Below are 17,854 nucleotides of genomic sequence, written 5' to 3'. Positions count from 1 at the left end.
CCAGATGCACAAGGAGGCGCACGCATCTGAAGTTCGTATGCAGTGGCTAAAGGTTCTGGCATGCCAATTCTCCTCTCCCTCCCTCTCTCTTTCCCTCTTTCTCTGATATACATATACATATACATATACATATACATATGCATATATATATATACATATTAAGAAAAAAGAAATTAGAGAGTTCACAAGTAAACAATTTAACAATTTACCTTAAGGTTTTGGAAAAATAAGAACAAGGCAAACCAAAAATATGTAGGTGGAAGAAATAATAAAGATTATGACAGAAATGAATGAAAATAGAAACAAAAAAATAAATCCAAAGAATCAATGAAACAAAGAGTTGGTTCTTTGAAAGGATAAAGAAGACTGATAAACCCTTAGCAAATCTGATCAGAAGACAAAAATTAATAAAACTATGGATGAAGAAGGCACCATTACAACACATGTCAAAGAAATTTGGAAAATCAAAAGGACATACTTTAAGAATATATATGTCTCAAAGTTTGAAAATCTAAAAGAAATGGATGATTTCCATGATTCTTTTTTTTCTCTTTTTTAAATTAGTTTTCTATTCTGAATTTCCATGATTCTTATAACCTACCAAAATTAAATCAAGATGAGATAAGCCATTTAAATAGAACCATAACAAGTATGAAGATTCACGCAGTTATAAAATGTCTCCCACCAAAAATTTCCAGGCCCAGATGGATTCACTGGTGAATATTACCAGACCTTCATGAAGTAGTAATACCACTGCTTCTCAAGCTTTTCCACAAAATAGAAAAGGAAGGAATTCTACTGTACTCCTTCTATGAATCCAGCATCACCCTGATACCAAAACCAGACAAAGACAGAACAAAGAGAGCAAATTATAGACCACTCTACCTCATGAACATAGATGAAAATATTCTCAACAAAATGTTAGCAAGCAGTATACAAGAATATATCTGAAAGATTATTTACCCCAACTAAGTAGGCTTTATCCCAAAAATGCAGGGATGGTTCAATATATGCAAATCAATAAATGTAATACACTATATAAATGGACTAAAGGACAAAAACCATATGATCATCTCAATAGATGCAGAAAAGCTATTTGACAAAACTCAACATCAACATCCCTTCATGGTAAAAGCACTAAAGAAAACTGGGAATAGAAGGAATATATCTCAATATAACATAAGCAATTTATGACAAACTTACAGCCAACATAATACTAAATGGGGAAAAACTTGAAGCTTTTTCACTAAAATCAGGAACAAGACAAAGGTGTCCACTGTCCCCACTTTTAATATAGCAGTGAAAGTCTTAACTATAGCAATAAGGAAAGAGATACTTATAAAAGGGATGCAAATTAAAAAGGAAGAGATCAAATTATCATTATTTGCAGATGATATGATTCTATACAAAAAAGATACTAAAGACTCTACCAGCAAAGTGTTAGAGCTGATAAACACTTTTAGCAATGTAGCAGAATACAAAATAAATACACAAAAATCAGTAGTTTTCCTCTATACTAACAACATACATGTGGAGGATGAAGTCAGGGGATCTCTCAAATTAACAATTGCCTCAAAATAAATTTCCTTGAAATAAACCTGAGCAAGGAAGTAAAGAATCTCTACACTAAGACCTTTAAAACACTCAAGTGAGAAATTTCAGAAGATACTAGGAAATGGAAAGACATTCCATGTTCATAGATTGGAATAATCAACATTGTGAAAATGTCAATCCTACCCAAAGCAATCTACACATTTAATGCAATCCCCATTAAAATGCCAATGACATTCTTCACCAAACTAGAAAAAACTATCCTAAAATAGATTTGGAAGCAAAAAAAAAAAAAAAAAATCCTCGAGTAGCCAAAACAATTTTGAGCAACAAAAATAAGGCTGGTGGCATCACCATACATGATATTAAGCTATATTACAAATCCATAGTCCCCAAAACAGCATGTTATTGGCACAAAGATAGACCCATAGACCAATGGAGCAGAATAGAGAACCCAGATGTTAATCCAGGCAGCTACAGCCTTCTGATTTTTGACAAAAATGCCAAAAATGTTCACTGGTGAAAAGATAGCCTCTTCAACAAGTGGTGCTGAGAAAACTGGATATCTATATGTAGAAGGATGAAAATATGTCCTTATCTTTCTCCATGCATAAGAATCAAGTCCAGATGGATCAGGAACCTTAATATCAGACCTGAAACTCTGACACTGCTGGAGGAAATAGTAAGGGGAACCCTTCAACATATTGACATAGGCAGTAACTCTCTAAATATAACCCCAATTGTTCAGGAAATAAAATCACTAGTCAACCACTGGGATCTCATGAAATTGCAAAGCTCTCATGCAGCAAAGGATACTGTGAATAGAGCAAAGAGACAACCTACAAAATGTGAGAAAATCTTTGTCAGCTATACATCTGAAAGAGGATTTATATCCAGAATATACAAAGAACTCAAAAAATAAAACAATAATGAATGAAACAACCCAATTTTAAAAATGGGCTATGGAACTAAGTAGAGAGTTCTCAAAGAAGAAATATTGATGTCATATAAACATCTAAAAAAGTATTCTACATCCTTAGCCATCAGAGAAATGCAAATTAAAACGACCTGGAGATTCCATCTCTCTCCCTTCAAAATGGCTACCATCAAGAAAACAAATGACAATAAATGTTGGCAAGGATGTGGAAAAAGGGGAACCCTTCTACACTGTTGGTGGGAATGTAATCTGGTACAGCCATTGTGGAAATCACTGTGTAGGTTCTTGAGACAACTAAAAGTATATTTACCAAATGATCCAGCTATAGCACTCCTAGGCATATATCCTAATGACTCTTCTCACTACCTTAGAGATACTTGCACAACTATGTTTATTGCTACTCTATTCACAATAGCTAGGAAATGGAAACAGCCTAGATGTTCCTTAATAGATGAATGGATAATAAAGATGTGATACATTTACACAATAAGAGTTCTATTCCGCAGTAAAGAAAATTGAAATTTGTGAGGAAATTGATGGATCTGGAAAAAATTATATTAAGTGAGGTAACCAAGGCCTAGAAAGCCAAACATTGCATGTCCACTCTCATATGTGGATCCTAGCTACAAATTTTTAGACTTGTGTATGAGCTGGAACCAAAAATCAGTAGCAGAGGCCAGTAAGCTAGAAAAAGGCTATAAGAGAGGGAGGAGAGGGAAGAACTTAAGGGGAAGGTATTGTATATATGTAAATAGAACAGGTTACAGGGAGTGCAATAGCATAAGTGAGGCCAGGAGAAGAGATTGAGTAAGAAAAGGGTGGGGGGAGGGTCAATCAAAATTCAAAATATTCTGAATATGACATATGAAAGCCTACTTTTTTGGATAATGGCACAACCAGAAGCCATTGATTGTTACTAGAAAATTTTAAGTGCCAGGGATGCAATACCTTTCAGTGAGTTGTTGGCCAGGGAGATCCCTGTTGCCTTCAAAACATTACAGGCTATTGTCAAGGCCATAACTAACAGATGGTAAGATCCTATTGCTGAAGACTTCACATCCCTGAGCAGCAAGGTCACTGAGAAATCAAGCTGGTGCTGAGCTGGAAATCTTCTCCTTATAGACCAGCCAACTGAAAACTGGAAAAAGCTGCACTGCATGCAGCCTCATGGGAGACAGAAGTCATCAGCAGTGAAAACAGTGGACAATGGAAACCTCAAGTTTTGCCATACAGTTCAAATGATTGAACGAATGCAATAGTGATATGTCTGCTCTAGGGGAAACCAACTGCTCTCTTATTGGACTAGAGACCTGTTCTGTGGCAGAGAATACATGCCTAGTACTGAAAACCTAATCAAAAGCCTATGGCAGGGGAGGTCATGAGTCTTAGGGGTGTAAATCCTGGCTAAATACATATGTTATTCTCACAAAACTGCCCTGAAAACACTACATTTAATGTTCATATTCATATATTAATGCTACTCTCACTTTTGGTTAGAAAAGATTTCTTTTCGGGGGGGGGGGGTGACCACTGGGAAGACCCAAAAAAGCAACATAGTGCTGAGAAGAAGTGACAGAGGAGTGTTCAACACTGAAACATCTCTATCACACTCTCCAAGGCTCAGGGTCCATTGCAGAAGAGGTGGTGGAAAGAATGTAAGAGCCAAAGGAAGGGTACCACTGCTTACAATGCAACTGTCCAGACAGAAATTGGCCTCAATATCCAAGACCTCTCAGTGCCTAGATATACCTTCACAAGACCTTCATAATAGGAGAAAAAGACAATGACATCAAAAGAAAAGAAACTAACAGAGACAGGGAGGGGATATGATGAAGAGTGCAGTTGTGAAAGGGAAAGTGGGGGGGAAGGTAAATATCATGGTTTATTGTAAGTATAGAAGTTGTCAATAAAATGTTTTAAAAAAGAATAAATTCATTTTAATAATGTACATACTTTATCTTTAACTAATATCTTTATCAATATCTCTTTTCATGTGATGCTTACTTTATAAACAACCTGATATAAAGTGAAAAGGCCAGACTCTTTAGTAACTTATAAAATTTTATTTTTTAAATATTTTATTATTTTATATATCCATAGTTAGATACAGTTTCCAATTTTTTATTAAGAACATACTTTGAGAAGGTTTAAAATTTTAAAAAGGAAAATATTGTATATGCCTACATCATGGGTTGGTGCCATCTTTTCCCTCTTCCCTACCATCATACCACAGGGGCCCACCTCAGTGAAGTTGCTGGCATTCCCCAAGGGATTGTGGGTTATGCACTGTGGGAGCAGCAGTCAGTTATTGGGAGGAGGCAATGTCTCTGGGCATGACATCCTAATCTGTGGCTCTTCCAATCTTTCCACCCCCTTTTCCATAAAATTCTCTGAGCCTTGGTGGATGTGTTTTCAGTCTACTTCAGTGATGAGCTCTTAGGAGTCTCTGGATTTCTGTTTGGTATGTATTGAGTTTCCTCAGTATCTGCTCCTTCACTCTTCACCAATAATTACCAGGCTCACCATGGAAGCAGCACTCTTGATTGTCTCCCCAGTTCCTCTGTGGTTTTAGTGGTTTCACCCGGGACTTGACTGAGAAGCAAGGGTGGTTTATCTCCTCTGGTCTCACTACCTTCTGAAAAAGAAAAACAGATTCTCCAATGGAGAGTGAAGTCTGCACAGATTAAATTGGATATGTGTTATTAATGTAGGGAGATTTAGATGAATGTAACAAAGACTAGTGAGCTTGACATTGGGGAGCATAGTCTTTGTCTTCATAGGATTCAGACATGGTTCACAGTTCCAGTTATGGCTTCCTTTCCACCGAGCAGATCTTTTAACCAATCATAAAGCCACCAAGGCTATATGTCACCATTGTACTGGTGTGTAGTTCAGTTGTTAGTAGTTAGTAGTTGTAGTTGTCAGGCTGGTTGGTTGTTAGTAGCTTAGACCCCTGCTTGTTTACACCATTGTTGGCCACTTTCCCCCAGTAGCTCATGTAGCACTTTCCAGCACTAAATGGGCTAACTGTCTGGGACTGGCTCTGTTCCAGATTCCAGCCATGTCTCTCCATGTTCCATGTCAGTAATATATGGTATCTTCAGCAACAGGGACTTACTTTTTACCTCAGGTGGGTAATCAAGTACTCTGACAGAGCCTATCTTGTTTTGGGGATCTTGTAGGTCTCTCTGATCAACAGATCAATGTGAGTAGCACATATTTCTCATACTGCAAGTTACAGGTCAGGGCTAAAATTTTTTAAGCTTGGACTTCATCCCACCCTTTTCAGGGCTCTTCTTTTCAGGTGCTCCCCCTATAATCCTATTTAGACTTTTTTTTTTTTTTTTTTTTTTTTGTCAACCTGCAAGGAGAAAGGTTTCTATGGAATCAGTTCATTTTGGGTTTAGCTTTGTGTTTATTTCTCCCCCAAATTCTCCTTCCCCTCCTCCAAAACTTTTCCATTCTGATTATCTGGGCCTCAAGTTTTCCATCTAGCACACCAACAATTCAAGCAGATCCAGGTTAGGAACTGCAGATGAGTGAGAGCATATGGTATTTGTCTTTCTGTGATTGTGTGATTTCACTGAGTATGATCTATTCCAAGTCTGTCCATTTTTTCTACAAATTTCATTGTATCATCTTTTTTCTTACTGCTGAGTAGAATGTTGTCATATAAATGCAGCACAATTTCATTATCCATTCATCCAATGATGGGAATTTGGGTTGATTCCATTTCTTAGCAATTATGAATTGAGCAGCTATAAACATAGTTGAGCAAACATCTCTGTAGTGAAGCATAGATCATTTAGGATAAATGCCCAGTAAGGAAATAACTGGGTCTGTTAATAGCCTTGTATTCATCCTTTTTAGCAATCTCCATGTTGATTTCCATAGTGGTTGTAAAAGTTTATATTCCCACTAACAGTGAATGAGGGTTCCTCTTTCCCACATCCTTACCGACATTTGTTGCCATTTGATTTTTTTAATGATTGTCGTTCTTACTGGAGTAAGGTAGAATCTCATAGTTGTTTTAATTTGCATTTCCCTAATGGTTAAGGATGTTCAACATTTTCTTAAGTGTGTGTTATCCATTTGTATTTCTTCCTCTGAGAGCTTCCTACTCAGTTCTCTTCCTCATATTTGGAGTGGGTTGTTTTATTGGTTTTTTTTTTTTTTAGTTCTTTGTATTAAGCCTCTATTGCTGATATATCTGGTGAAAATTTTATCCCATTTTGTAGGTAATCTAGTGGCTGTGATTATAATATGTTTGTCTGTGCAAAAGCTTGTTAGCTTCATGAGATCCCATTGGTTGAGAGACTGTTTAATTTCCTGGAGTTTTTGTTCAGGAAGTCTTCCCCCACTCCTATATCATGGAACGTTCTTCCTATTTTTTCTTCCAGGAGAAGTTTCAGGTGTTACATTGAAGTCTTTAATCCATTTGGACTTGATTTTTGTGTATGGAGAGGTAAGTGGGTGTCTTCAATTCTATTCCATTGGTCTATATTTTTGTTTTTATGCCAGTACTATGCGGGAATTTTTTTGTTTGTGTGTGTGTGTTTGTTTTGTATTACATTGATTTCTTTGAACATACTTGTGATCATTCTATTGAGTTCTAGCACTACATAATTTTCAGATGGCTTATGTTGCCTTTGTTTTTTAATTATTTTTTTTATTCTTTAGAGAAAGAGAGAGTAACAATTGGCATGCCAGGGCCTCAGCCACTGAAATTGAACCTTCAGGTGTTCGTGCCGCCTACTTGTGTATGTGTTGCTTTATATTCCTGCATTGGGGATTTCATAACATAGGTTATGTTCATTGCTTGTATTTTCTGTTTCTTTATCATTTGTGAAGCGAGTGTCCTCTTTGGCTTCTCTCAGTTTGCTTGGTCAGTCAAAAGTTAGAATCCACTGGTCTGGATGCTATGGGGGGTCAGTGGGAGAAAGTGCCATCTTCTGCCCTTCTACAATCTTGGTTGGTGTTCCCAACGCAGGCATATACCTGCCAGGAAGAGCATGAAGTAAGCCCCATATTATTCCCTCCTTCATGTTCTTTTGATTTTGCAGGTCTAGTTCAAGTGGAGAGAGTGCCCTTCCAGTAGCTAAAAGGCTACTTACGCAGCAGAGCAGGGATGCCTGAAGCACTTCCCAGTAGTTCTCCACAACTTCTCTGGAGAGTGTTAACTGGGGGCTTAGTCAGTTCCTTATGGATCTTGACTTTTGCCAAAAAAGGGGGGGGGGGCAAAAAGAAGAGAGCACATTTTGTATTATCTTAACCACTTTTTTATCCAAGCTTGTTTGACAAGGTTCCAAGTGCCACATATAAGCTTTAAAAAATAAAAATGTGAGAATTTTGGAATGAAATCCATTTAATGGAATGTATGCTTGGTGTGGGTATATTTTACCAAATACCATTTTAAGCTGAGTATGGTGGTGCACACCTTTAATCCCAGCACTTGGGAAGCAGAGATAGGAGAATTGCTGTGAGTACAAGGCCACCTTGAGATTACACAGTGAATTTCAGGTCTGCCTAGGCTAGACCCTACCTCAAAAAAATCCCTCCAAAAATCAAAAAACCAAACAAATTTTGAGCATCTAAATATAAAATGTTAGCCAGTCGTGGTGGCTCTCACCTAAAATCAATCCTAGCACCATGGACACAGGCAAGAGGATTACAATGACTTTTTGACCAGCCTTGGCAACATTGTTAATTCCTGGCCACCAAGGCTACAGAGTAAGATCCTGACTCAAAATATTCTCAAAAATGAGTTAATTAATGAATAAGTAAATGAATAAACACTTTACTTTTTTTTTTTTTTTTTTGAAGTAGGGTCTCACTCTAGCCCAGGCCCAGGGTGGCCTTGAACTTGTGATGATCCTTCTACCTCAGTCTTCCAAGTGCTAAGATTAAAGGTGTGTGGCACCACGCCTGGCATTTATTACTTTTAATATGTTATTTTTGAAGGAGAATATAGAAAATGATTTTTTTCTTTTAAATCATTTTAGCAAGTTTTTAGTGTTTTATTATTATTATTATTATTATTATTATTATTATTATTATTATTATTATCAACAAGGTATTTCATATAGATACATCATATGTTAGTACCCTCTTTTCCCTTGTTTCTGCCCCCATTCCACTGAGGATGCTCTTCAATGGGGTTTCAAGTATTCCCCATAGAGTTGTAGTTTATACTATGGGATCAGTAATCAGTTAATTTTAGGGGGAGAGAATGAACCCAGGCATGATGTCTCAACCTGTGGTTCTTAAAATCTTTCTGCCCCCTTTCACAAAATTCCCTGAGCCATAGTGGATGAATTTTAAATCTACTTCAATGATGAGCTCTTAGGAGTCTCTGGATCGCTGCTTTGGTAGGCATTGAATATCCTCAGGATCTGTCTCCTACACCCTGGTGCTGATTCTCAGGAACTTCATGGAAGCAGGGCTCTTGCTCATCTCCCCAGTTCCTCTGTGGATTTCAGCTGTGGCTTGGCTGAAGTGTGAGGAGTAGTTAATCTTCTCTAGTCTTGTTACCTTCTGAAAAAGAACAAACAGACTCTCCAGTGGAGAATGAAGTCAGCATAGTTTAAATGGTATAAGCATTAGTAATTTATGGAGAATTTGATGTATGTAACCCCTCTTTGAGCCAAAGACTAGTGAGAGTTTGACACTGGAGAACTTAATCTTTGTCTCTATAAGATTCTGATCTGCTTCCCAATTTCAGATATATATTTTTTTTTACACTGAATGGATCTCTTAGCCAATCAGAAAGCTATTGATTACCCACTGAGACTGTGTTGCCCCTATTGCCCTGGTGTGTACATCATGTCAGGGTGTTTGCTTCTGAGTAGCTTAGACCTCTGGTTGCTCAGCCTGCTTTTTGCCATTTTCCCCCAGTAGCTCATGTAGCACTTTCCAGCACTAGACAGGCTAACTGTCTGGGGACTGGCTTTCTTCTGGATTCCAGCCAGGTCTCTCCGTGCTCTGAGTCAGCAGCATATGGTTTCTTCAGCAATAGGGTCTTACCTTTTGTCTTGGGCAGGTAATCAAGTGTTTTGACAGAAAGCTGTCTTGATTTGGGGAACTCATAGGTCTCTCTGATCAGCAGCTCAATGTGGGTAGCAACCAGTCTCTGGTACTGGGCGTTACAGGTCAGAGACAAAAAAAAAAAAAAAAAAATTCTTTAAGCTTAGGCCTTGTCCCACTCTCACCAGAGCCCTACTTTTGAGGTGCTTCCCCCTTACTCCTTTCAAAGGTTATTTCTTTTACACTACCTCCAAAGATAAAGGTTTCAATGGTATCAGCTAATTTTTGGATTTAATTTTGTGTTACTATCCCCCATCCCATTCCCCTCCCTCCAAACCCTTCCATCCCTATGGTTTGGGCCTTGAGTAGCCTAGCAGGACAGCAACTCGAGCAGGTCCAGGTGAGGAACCGCAGGTAAGTGGCACCATCTGGCATGTGTCTTCCTGTGATTGTATGTTTGCTGAGAATTATCTGTTCCAAGACTATCCATTTTTCTACAAATTTAATTGTTTCATTTTTTTTTTTTTTTACTGCTGAGTAGAATGCCATTGTGTAAATGTACCACAACTTCATTATCTATTCATCCAATGATGGGCATATGGGTTGATTCCAGTTCATAGCTATAATGAATCGAGCAACTACAAACATAGCTAAGCAAATATGTCTGTAGTGAAGCATAGAGCATTTAGGATAAATGCCCAGTAAGGGAATAACTGGGTCTGTTGGTTGCTCTATGCTCATCCTTTTCAGAAATCATCTAAATTGATTTTCATAATCGTATAAGTTTACATTCCCACCAACAGTGGATGATGGTTCCTCTTTTGCCACATCCTCACTGATGTTTGTCATTGTTAGAATTTTCAATGACTGCCATCCTTACTGGAGTAAAGTGGAATCTCATGGTTGTTTTAATTTGCATTTCCCAAGTCGTTAGGGATGTTCAACATTTTCTTAAGTGTGTGTTAGCCATTTGTAATTCTTCCTCTGACAACTTCCTATTCAATTCTATGCCCCACTTTTGGAGTAGGTTTTGTTGATTTTTTTTCTTATTGTTTAGTTTTTTTTGAGTTCTATGTAGATTCTAGGCTTCTGTCAGTGTATAGCTGCTAAGAGTTTCTCCCATTCAGTAGGTAATCTATTGGCTTGGCTTATGCTGTGTCTGTGCAAAAGCTTTTCAGCTTCATGAGATCCCCTTGGTTGAGTGATTGTTTAATTTCCTGGGCTACTAGTGTTTTGTTCAGAAAGTCTTTCCCCACTCCTATATTGTGGAGAGTGACACCTATTTTTAATTCCAGTAATTGAAGAGTATCCAGTCTTATATTGAGATCTTTAATCCATTTGGAATTGAATTTTGTGTATGGATAAATGAGTGGGTCTAGTTTCATTTTTCTGCATATGGTCATCCAATTTGTCCAACACCATTTGTTGAAGATGCTGTCTTCTCTCTAGTCGACATTATTGGCACCTCTGTCAAAGATCAGGTAGCTGTAGCTACTTGACCTAAGGTCTTAGTCTTCAATTCTGTTCCATTGGCCTATGTTTCTATTCTTATCATACTGTTTATGTTATTATGGCTTTGTAATATAGTTTTAGATCAGGTATAGTGATACTTCTAGAGGGTTTTTTGTTTTGTTTTTATTGCTGAGGATATATGTGGATATCCAAAGCCTTCTGCCATTCCATATGAATTTTGAGATCAGTTTTTCAATGGCTGTGAATCATGATACTGATATTTTACTGGTATTGCATTAAATATACATATTGTTTTTGGTAGAATTGCCGTTTTCACAATATTAATTCTACCTATCCAGGAGCATGGTGCGGGGGGGATCTTTCCATCTTCTCAAGTTCTCCCTGATTTCTTTGTTGAGTTTTTTTTTTTCCATATCCTTGGTTAATGTTATTCCAAAGTATTTAAATTTTTGTTGTTATTGAAAATGGGACAGCATCACTGATTTCTTTCTCTGTACATTTGTCCTTTGCATAATGGCTACTGATTTTTGTGTGCTGATTTTGTATCCAGCCACTTTACTGAAGGAATGAATCACCTTCAGAAGTTTGAAGATGGAGACTTTCAGGTCTCTTATGTATACCAGCATATCATCTACAAATAGGGCTAACTTGACTTCTTCCTTTCCAATTTTAATCCCTTTTATTTCTTCCTTCTGTCTTATTGTTTGGGCTACAAACTCTATGTACTATGTTGGAGAACAATGCTGAGAGTGGGCAGCCCTGTCTTGTTCCCAATCTCAATGGGAACTCCTTTAGCCTTTCTGCATTAAGTATTATTTGGGCTTTGGGTGCTTTATATATAACCTTTATTGTGTTGAGATATAAACCCTCCATGCCTATTCTTTCCAGTGTTTTGATCATGAAGTGGTAGTTTATTTTACCAAAGGCTTTCTCTGCATCAGTTGAGATGATCAAGTGGTTCTTATGGTTAAGTTTATTTATGTGGTGTATTACACTGACCCACTTCCATATGTTGAACCATCCCTGCAATCCTGCGATGAAGTCTACTTGATCAAGGTGGAAAATGCTTTTGAGATGTTGTTAAATTCAGTTCAGGAGAATTTCTTTTCAGGATCTTTGCATCTAAATTCATCATTGATATAGACCTATAATTTTCTTTTCTTCTTGCATCTCTGTCTGATTTTTGTATTAGGGTGATGCTAGGTACATAAAAGGAGTTGGGGAGGATTCCCTGGCTTTCAATTATGCAAAATAGCTTGAGAAAAATTGACTTCAGTTCTTCAATGACGGCTTGATAGAATTCAGCTGAAAAGCCATCTGGTCCTGAACTTTTCTTTTTGGGTAGATTTTTGATTACCTATTTCAGTATTGATGGATGTGATAGGTTTGTTTAGGAGAATAATCTGCTCTGAATTTAGTTTTGGTAGGTAAGTATCTAGGAAGTCATCCATTTTTTTTCCAGATTATCCAATGTTTTGGAGTAGAGGTTTTGGAAGTATGCCCTGATGATTCTTCCAATTTCACTGAATTCCAATTTATTCCAATTTATATTGTGACCACACGTTTTTCATTTCTAATTTTGTTAATTAGAGATTTCCCTTTTTTTTCCTTGATCAAACTGGCCAGGGGTTTATCAATCTTATTTATTTTTTCAAAGAACCGTTCTTCATTTCATCAAACCTTTAAATTGTGTTCTTAGTTTCCAATTCATGATTTTCTGTTCTAATCTTGATTATTTCTTTCCATCTGGAGCTCTTAGGGTTGTATTTTTCTTGTTTTTTCAGTGCATTTAATCAGACAGTAAGGTTTTAAATTTGTGATCTCTCTGTCTTGTTATGAAGGCATTTGGCAGTATTAATTTGCTCCTTAGGATTGCCTTCATTGTGTCCCATAAGTGTTGATGGGTTGTGTTTTCACTATCATTCAATTCTAGGAATTTTTCAATTTCATTTTTATTTCTTCCACAACATATTCATTGTTTAAAAGTGTGTTGTTTAGGGCTGGAGAGATAGCTTAGTGATTAAGGAATTTGTCTGCAAATCCAAAGGATTCAGGTTCGATTCCCCAGGACCCACATTAACCAGATGCGCAAGGGGGACACAAGCATCTGGAGTTTGTTTGCAGTGGCTGGAGACCCTGCCATGCCCATTCTCTCTCTCTCCCTCTTTCTCTGTCACTAAATAAATAAATAAATAAATAAATAACAACAACAACAAAAAAAAGCAAAGAAATATTAAAACTATCTCCTGGGCATAGTGGCACAAACCTTTAATCCTGGCACTCAGGAGGCAGAGGTAAGATGATCACTGTGAGTTCTAGGCCAGCCTGAATCTACATAGTGATTTCCAGGTCAGCTTGGGCTAGAGTGAGACTGGCCTTAACAAAAAAAAAAAAAAATGTGTTGTTTAGTCTCCAGTAGCTAGTGGAGTTCTTGATGTGTCTCATTGTTGATTTCAAGTTTTAACACATTGTGATCTGATATGATACAGGAAGTTACTTCAAATTTCCTGAATTTATGGAGGCATGCTATATTGTCTAGTATATGGTCTATTTTGCAAAAGGTTCTGTGGGCTTCTGAGAATAATGTGTATTCTGTAGAGTAGGGGTGGAAAGTTCTATAGATATCTGGGAGGTATAGTTGATCTACGGTTTGTTGAGCTCTCTTGCTTATATGTTGATTTTCTGTTTGGATGATCTGTCTATTGCTAATAGTGGAGTATTGAACTCTCCAACTATGATGGTGGTGGTTTTTCTTTCTCTTTTATTGTCAGGTAGGTTTTGTTTTATCAACTGTCATACACCTATGTTTGGAGCATATAGATTTATTATTGTGATGTTCTCATGTTGGATCATTCTCTTGATGAGTAATAAGTGGCCTTCTTTGTCCTTTTGATTACTTTTGGTTTGAATTCTGCTTTATCAGATATTAATATAGCAACACCTGCTTGTTTTTTATTTCCATTTGTTTAGAATATTATTTTCCTTCCTTTCACCCTGAGGTGGTATCTATCTTTAGTGGTGAGGTGGGTTTCTTGTAGACAGCAGACAGAAGGGTCCATTTCTGATTTGTGTCTTTTGATGGGTGAGTTAAGACCTTTAATATTTAAGGTTATAACTGTGAGGTTTGATTTAATCCCTGCCATTGATGGGATTTGTTGTTTTCTTGGTCTTTTAACTTTTTTTAGCTTGCTGAATTTTGGTTACTGTAATCTTATTCTTTTTTAACAATATTTTGTTTGTTTATTTGAGAAAGAAAGAGGCAGATGGTGTGGGAGAGAGTGGGCACTCCAGGGCTTTTAGCCACTGTAAATAAATTCCATAAGTATGTGCCACCTCATGCATCTGGCTTATATGTGTCCTGATTAATTGAACCTGGGTCCTTTGGCAAGTCCTTAAGCAGTGACTTAAATTCTAAGTCATAACTCCAGCCACATGATCTTCTTGTAGGCTCTTGAGATTGGTTGTTTGACTCTTCTGTGTGGAGTATTCCCTGAAGTATTCTCTATAGGTTTGGCTTTGTTTTCACATAATCATAGAGCTGGCATTTTTCATAGAAATTCCCCTTTCACCATCTATTATGAAGGATTCTTTTTTCTTTTTTTGTTTTTTAAAATGTATTTTCTTTTATTGGCAACTTCCATAATTGTAAAAAATATCCCATGGTTATTCTCTCTCTTCCCCCACTTTCCCCTTTGAAACTCCACTCTCCGTCAAATCCAACCCCAATCAGTCTCTCTTTCATTCTGATGTCATGATCTTTTCTACCTATTATGATAGCCTTGTGTAGGTAGTGTCAGGCACTGCAAGGCCATGAATATCCAGGCAATTTGGTGTCTGGAGGGACACATTGTAAGGAGTCCAACCCTCCCTCTGGCTTTTACATTCTTTTTGCCACAACTTCTGCAATGGACCCTGAGCTGTGGAAGGTGTGATAGAGATATTTCAGTGCTGAGCACTCCTCTGTCCTTTCTTCTCAGCACCATGGTGCCTTCTGAGTCATCCCAAGGTCACTGCCATCTGAAGGTTCTCTAACCAAAAGTAAGAGTAGCATTAATATATGGGTATGAACATTAAGAGAAGTGATTACTAGGAAGTTTGGTCAGAATACTATATACTTTTAGCCAGACACCAGCAGAAGTTACACCTCTAGGGCTCATGAATACCCTGTTGTAGGTCTTCAGTATCAGGAACATATTCCTTCCCATGCAGTGGGCCTCCAGTCCGATTAGAGCATGAATACTTTCAGTGGGTACAGTAGTTTGGGTTGGAAGCCATAGTTATTTACACTTTGAGGTGTTCCATTTCAGGGACTTCTGGCTTCCAGAAAAAAAATCTGAGAAATCTGATGTAATTCTGATGGGATTGGCTTTGTTTGTAATGAGTTGTTTCTCCCTTGCTGCTTTTAGCAGTCTCTCTGTTTTCATTGTTAAAATATTTTAACTATGATGTGCCTTGGAGAGTTTCTTCTTTGGCCCTGTCTGTTTGGTGTTCTGTGAGCTTTTTCTATCTGGAGGGCCTCTCTTTTGTGAGATTGGGAAATTTTTCTTTGATAATTTTTTAAATATGTTCTATAATCCTCTTGTCTGGTTTTCTGCACCTTCTGGTGTATCCATAATCTGGTTGTTTGGTCATCTTATGGTATCCCACATTTTCCTTGTATTCTGCATCCATGCTTTTTTTAAATTAGCAAAGTTTTTGAACCCCTGGTCTATTTCTTCTGTGTTATCTTCCAGCTCAGAGGTTGTGTCCTCCACTTGAGTGACTCTGTTAGTGAAGCTTCTAAAGAGGTTTTTAAAAGCTCTATTTTTGTTTTCCATTGTGTTTTTTTGCATCATGTCCATCTCTTATTTGAGATATGATTTCAGTTCTAGGTGGGGTTTTTTTTTGACACTTCCTGGAGCTCATTCTTGCATTTGACTATGTATTAATTAAGTTAATCAGCTGGTTACTGAGGTCTTTCATTTGTTGATTCACTTTCAATTCGTTTAACTCTTTTGAGGACCCTCTGGTTTTCTTCAATTAAGTTAAGCTTAGTGACAAAAGTTATGTGCTCTAAGAGATGATTCTGCTCAATTTCATTTATCTAATTTTTTTCTTTGATTATTTGCTTCCAGTTCAGCAGCCATATTGATCAGGGTTACATAACTTGTTGTGTTTTTATTTTAGGATTCAATTTCTGATGTTTTACCAATATTTTCATTGGAGGCTTCCACTGAAAGACTAGGCATCTTTGGTAGAGATTGCTCAGTTTTCTGAATTTCATTGTTTTTATTTTATTTTATCTTATTTTATTGAGTTGTGGTCTACCCATCTTGGCATAAAAGTCTTAATTTATTGAAGAGGAAGCAAATATTTGTCCTTGTAGGATGTGCAATGAGTGTTCTGTTTTATATGTGAACCTGATTGGTAATATGATGGGGTTATGCCCACAAATGTGCAGATTATTGAAATTGCAAGTATATCAAGGATACCCGGGGAACTGGGAGGTGGGGACCTGGGAACTCAAGTCTCCTGAGTCCACTTGTGCACTCTCTTCAGCACAGGGGAATGAAGGATTGGGGAACTAGGAGCCAGGAAGCTGGGAAGCCAGAAGCAAGAGGCCAGCTCCCACAGTGGCCCATGCACCCTTTGGCTCAGGGAACAGGGATTTCAGGACCCAGGGGCCAGTCAATCAGGAAGCCAGAGCAAATGGCCTGCTTCCACAGCACACAGGCAGGGTCCAGCTTGCCCCAAGACAGCAGTAGGGGTACCTGAACCAGGGAACTGGGAGGTGGGGAATGAACTGGGAGCTCTGGCCTACTCACTCCATGCATGCACCCTTGGAGCAGGGGATATGGGAGTTGGGGACCCAGGGGCAGCATATGTAGGAAGGCAGAGCAGAAGTCTTTCTTCCACAGCAGACACACAGGGTCCAGGCAGCCCTAAGTCAGCATCAGAGGTACCAGGACCAAAGAACTGGGAGTGGGGAGTGAACTGGGATCTCTAGCCGACTCACTCCACATTTGCCACTTCTAAGATTTTCTACAAATTTACTTTAAGTGTTTTCTTTTCTTGCTTGTTTTTTGGAAACAGGCTCTTACTCTTGTAGACCAGACTGGCCTTGAACTTACAGCAATATGTCTGTTTCAGCCTCCTGAGTACTGGATTACAGGCAGGAAGCCACCACACTGGGCTACTTAAAATATTTTGAAAGAACAACTGAAGACTTTTTTTTAATGAGAGAGAGAGAGCAAGAGAGAGACATAGAGAGAGAGAGAGAGAGAGAGAGAGAGAGAGAGAGAGAGAGTGAGCAAATTGGTGCGCCAGGGCCTCCAGCCAGTGCAGTCAAACTCCAGATGCGTGGGCCGCCTTATGTGCTTGCGCACTTGTGTCACCTTGTGCACATGGCTTACGTGGTATCTGGAGAGTCAAACATGAGTCCTTAGTGTCACAGGCAAGCACCTTGACCACTAAGTCATCTCTCTTGCCCCAACTAAAACCTTTTTATTGGAGCTTGGTTCTCCTATCCAAACTAGAAAATAGTCATTTAATCTTTTGTGTCCCCTTTCCTCAAATAATCTCCGAGTACAGACATTTGCCATTTGCCTGTTTTGAATTTTGAATTTAAAGATGACACATCCTTCATTTTTTACTTTAGAAATGAATTTGTAAGGTACTTAAATTGTAAACCAGACCTTTGCTTTATGGAATCAAAGGGATGAAAACAATTTAAGAAGCTTTGCTCTCTTTAACATGATTCAATGATCTAATTCCAAGAAAAAGTAAAAGTTATAGGCTCAAACTAAAGAGTTATGAACAAGCATTTGTTAATTTCTTCTAGTTAAAAAATAAGCAGAGCTGGGCATGGTGGCACATGCCTTTAATCCCAGC

The sequence above is a fragment of the Jaculus jaculus genome, chromosome 1 (genome assembly GCF_020740685.1).
Source record: "Jaculus jaculus isolate mJacJac1 chromosome 1, mJacJac1.mat.Y.cur, whole genome shotgun sequence".
Classification (NCBI taxonomy): domain Eukaryota; kingdom Metazoa; phylum Chordata; class Mammalia; order Rodentia; family Dipodidae; genus Jaculus; species Jaculus jaculus.
The sequence above is the reverse complement of the archived record's forward strand: the minus strand, read 5'-3'. Positions refer to the sequence as shown.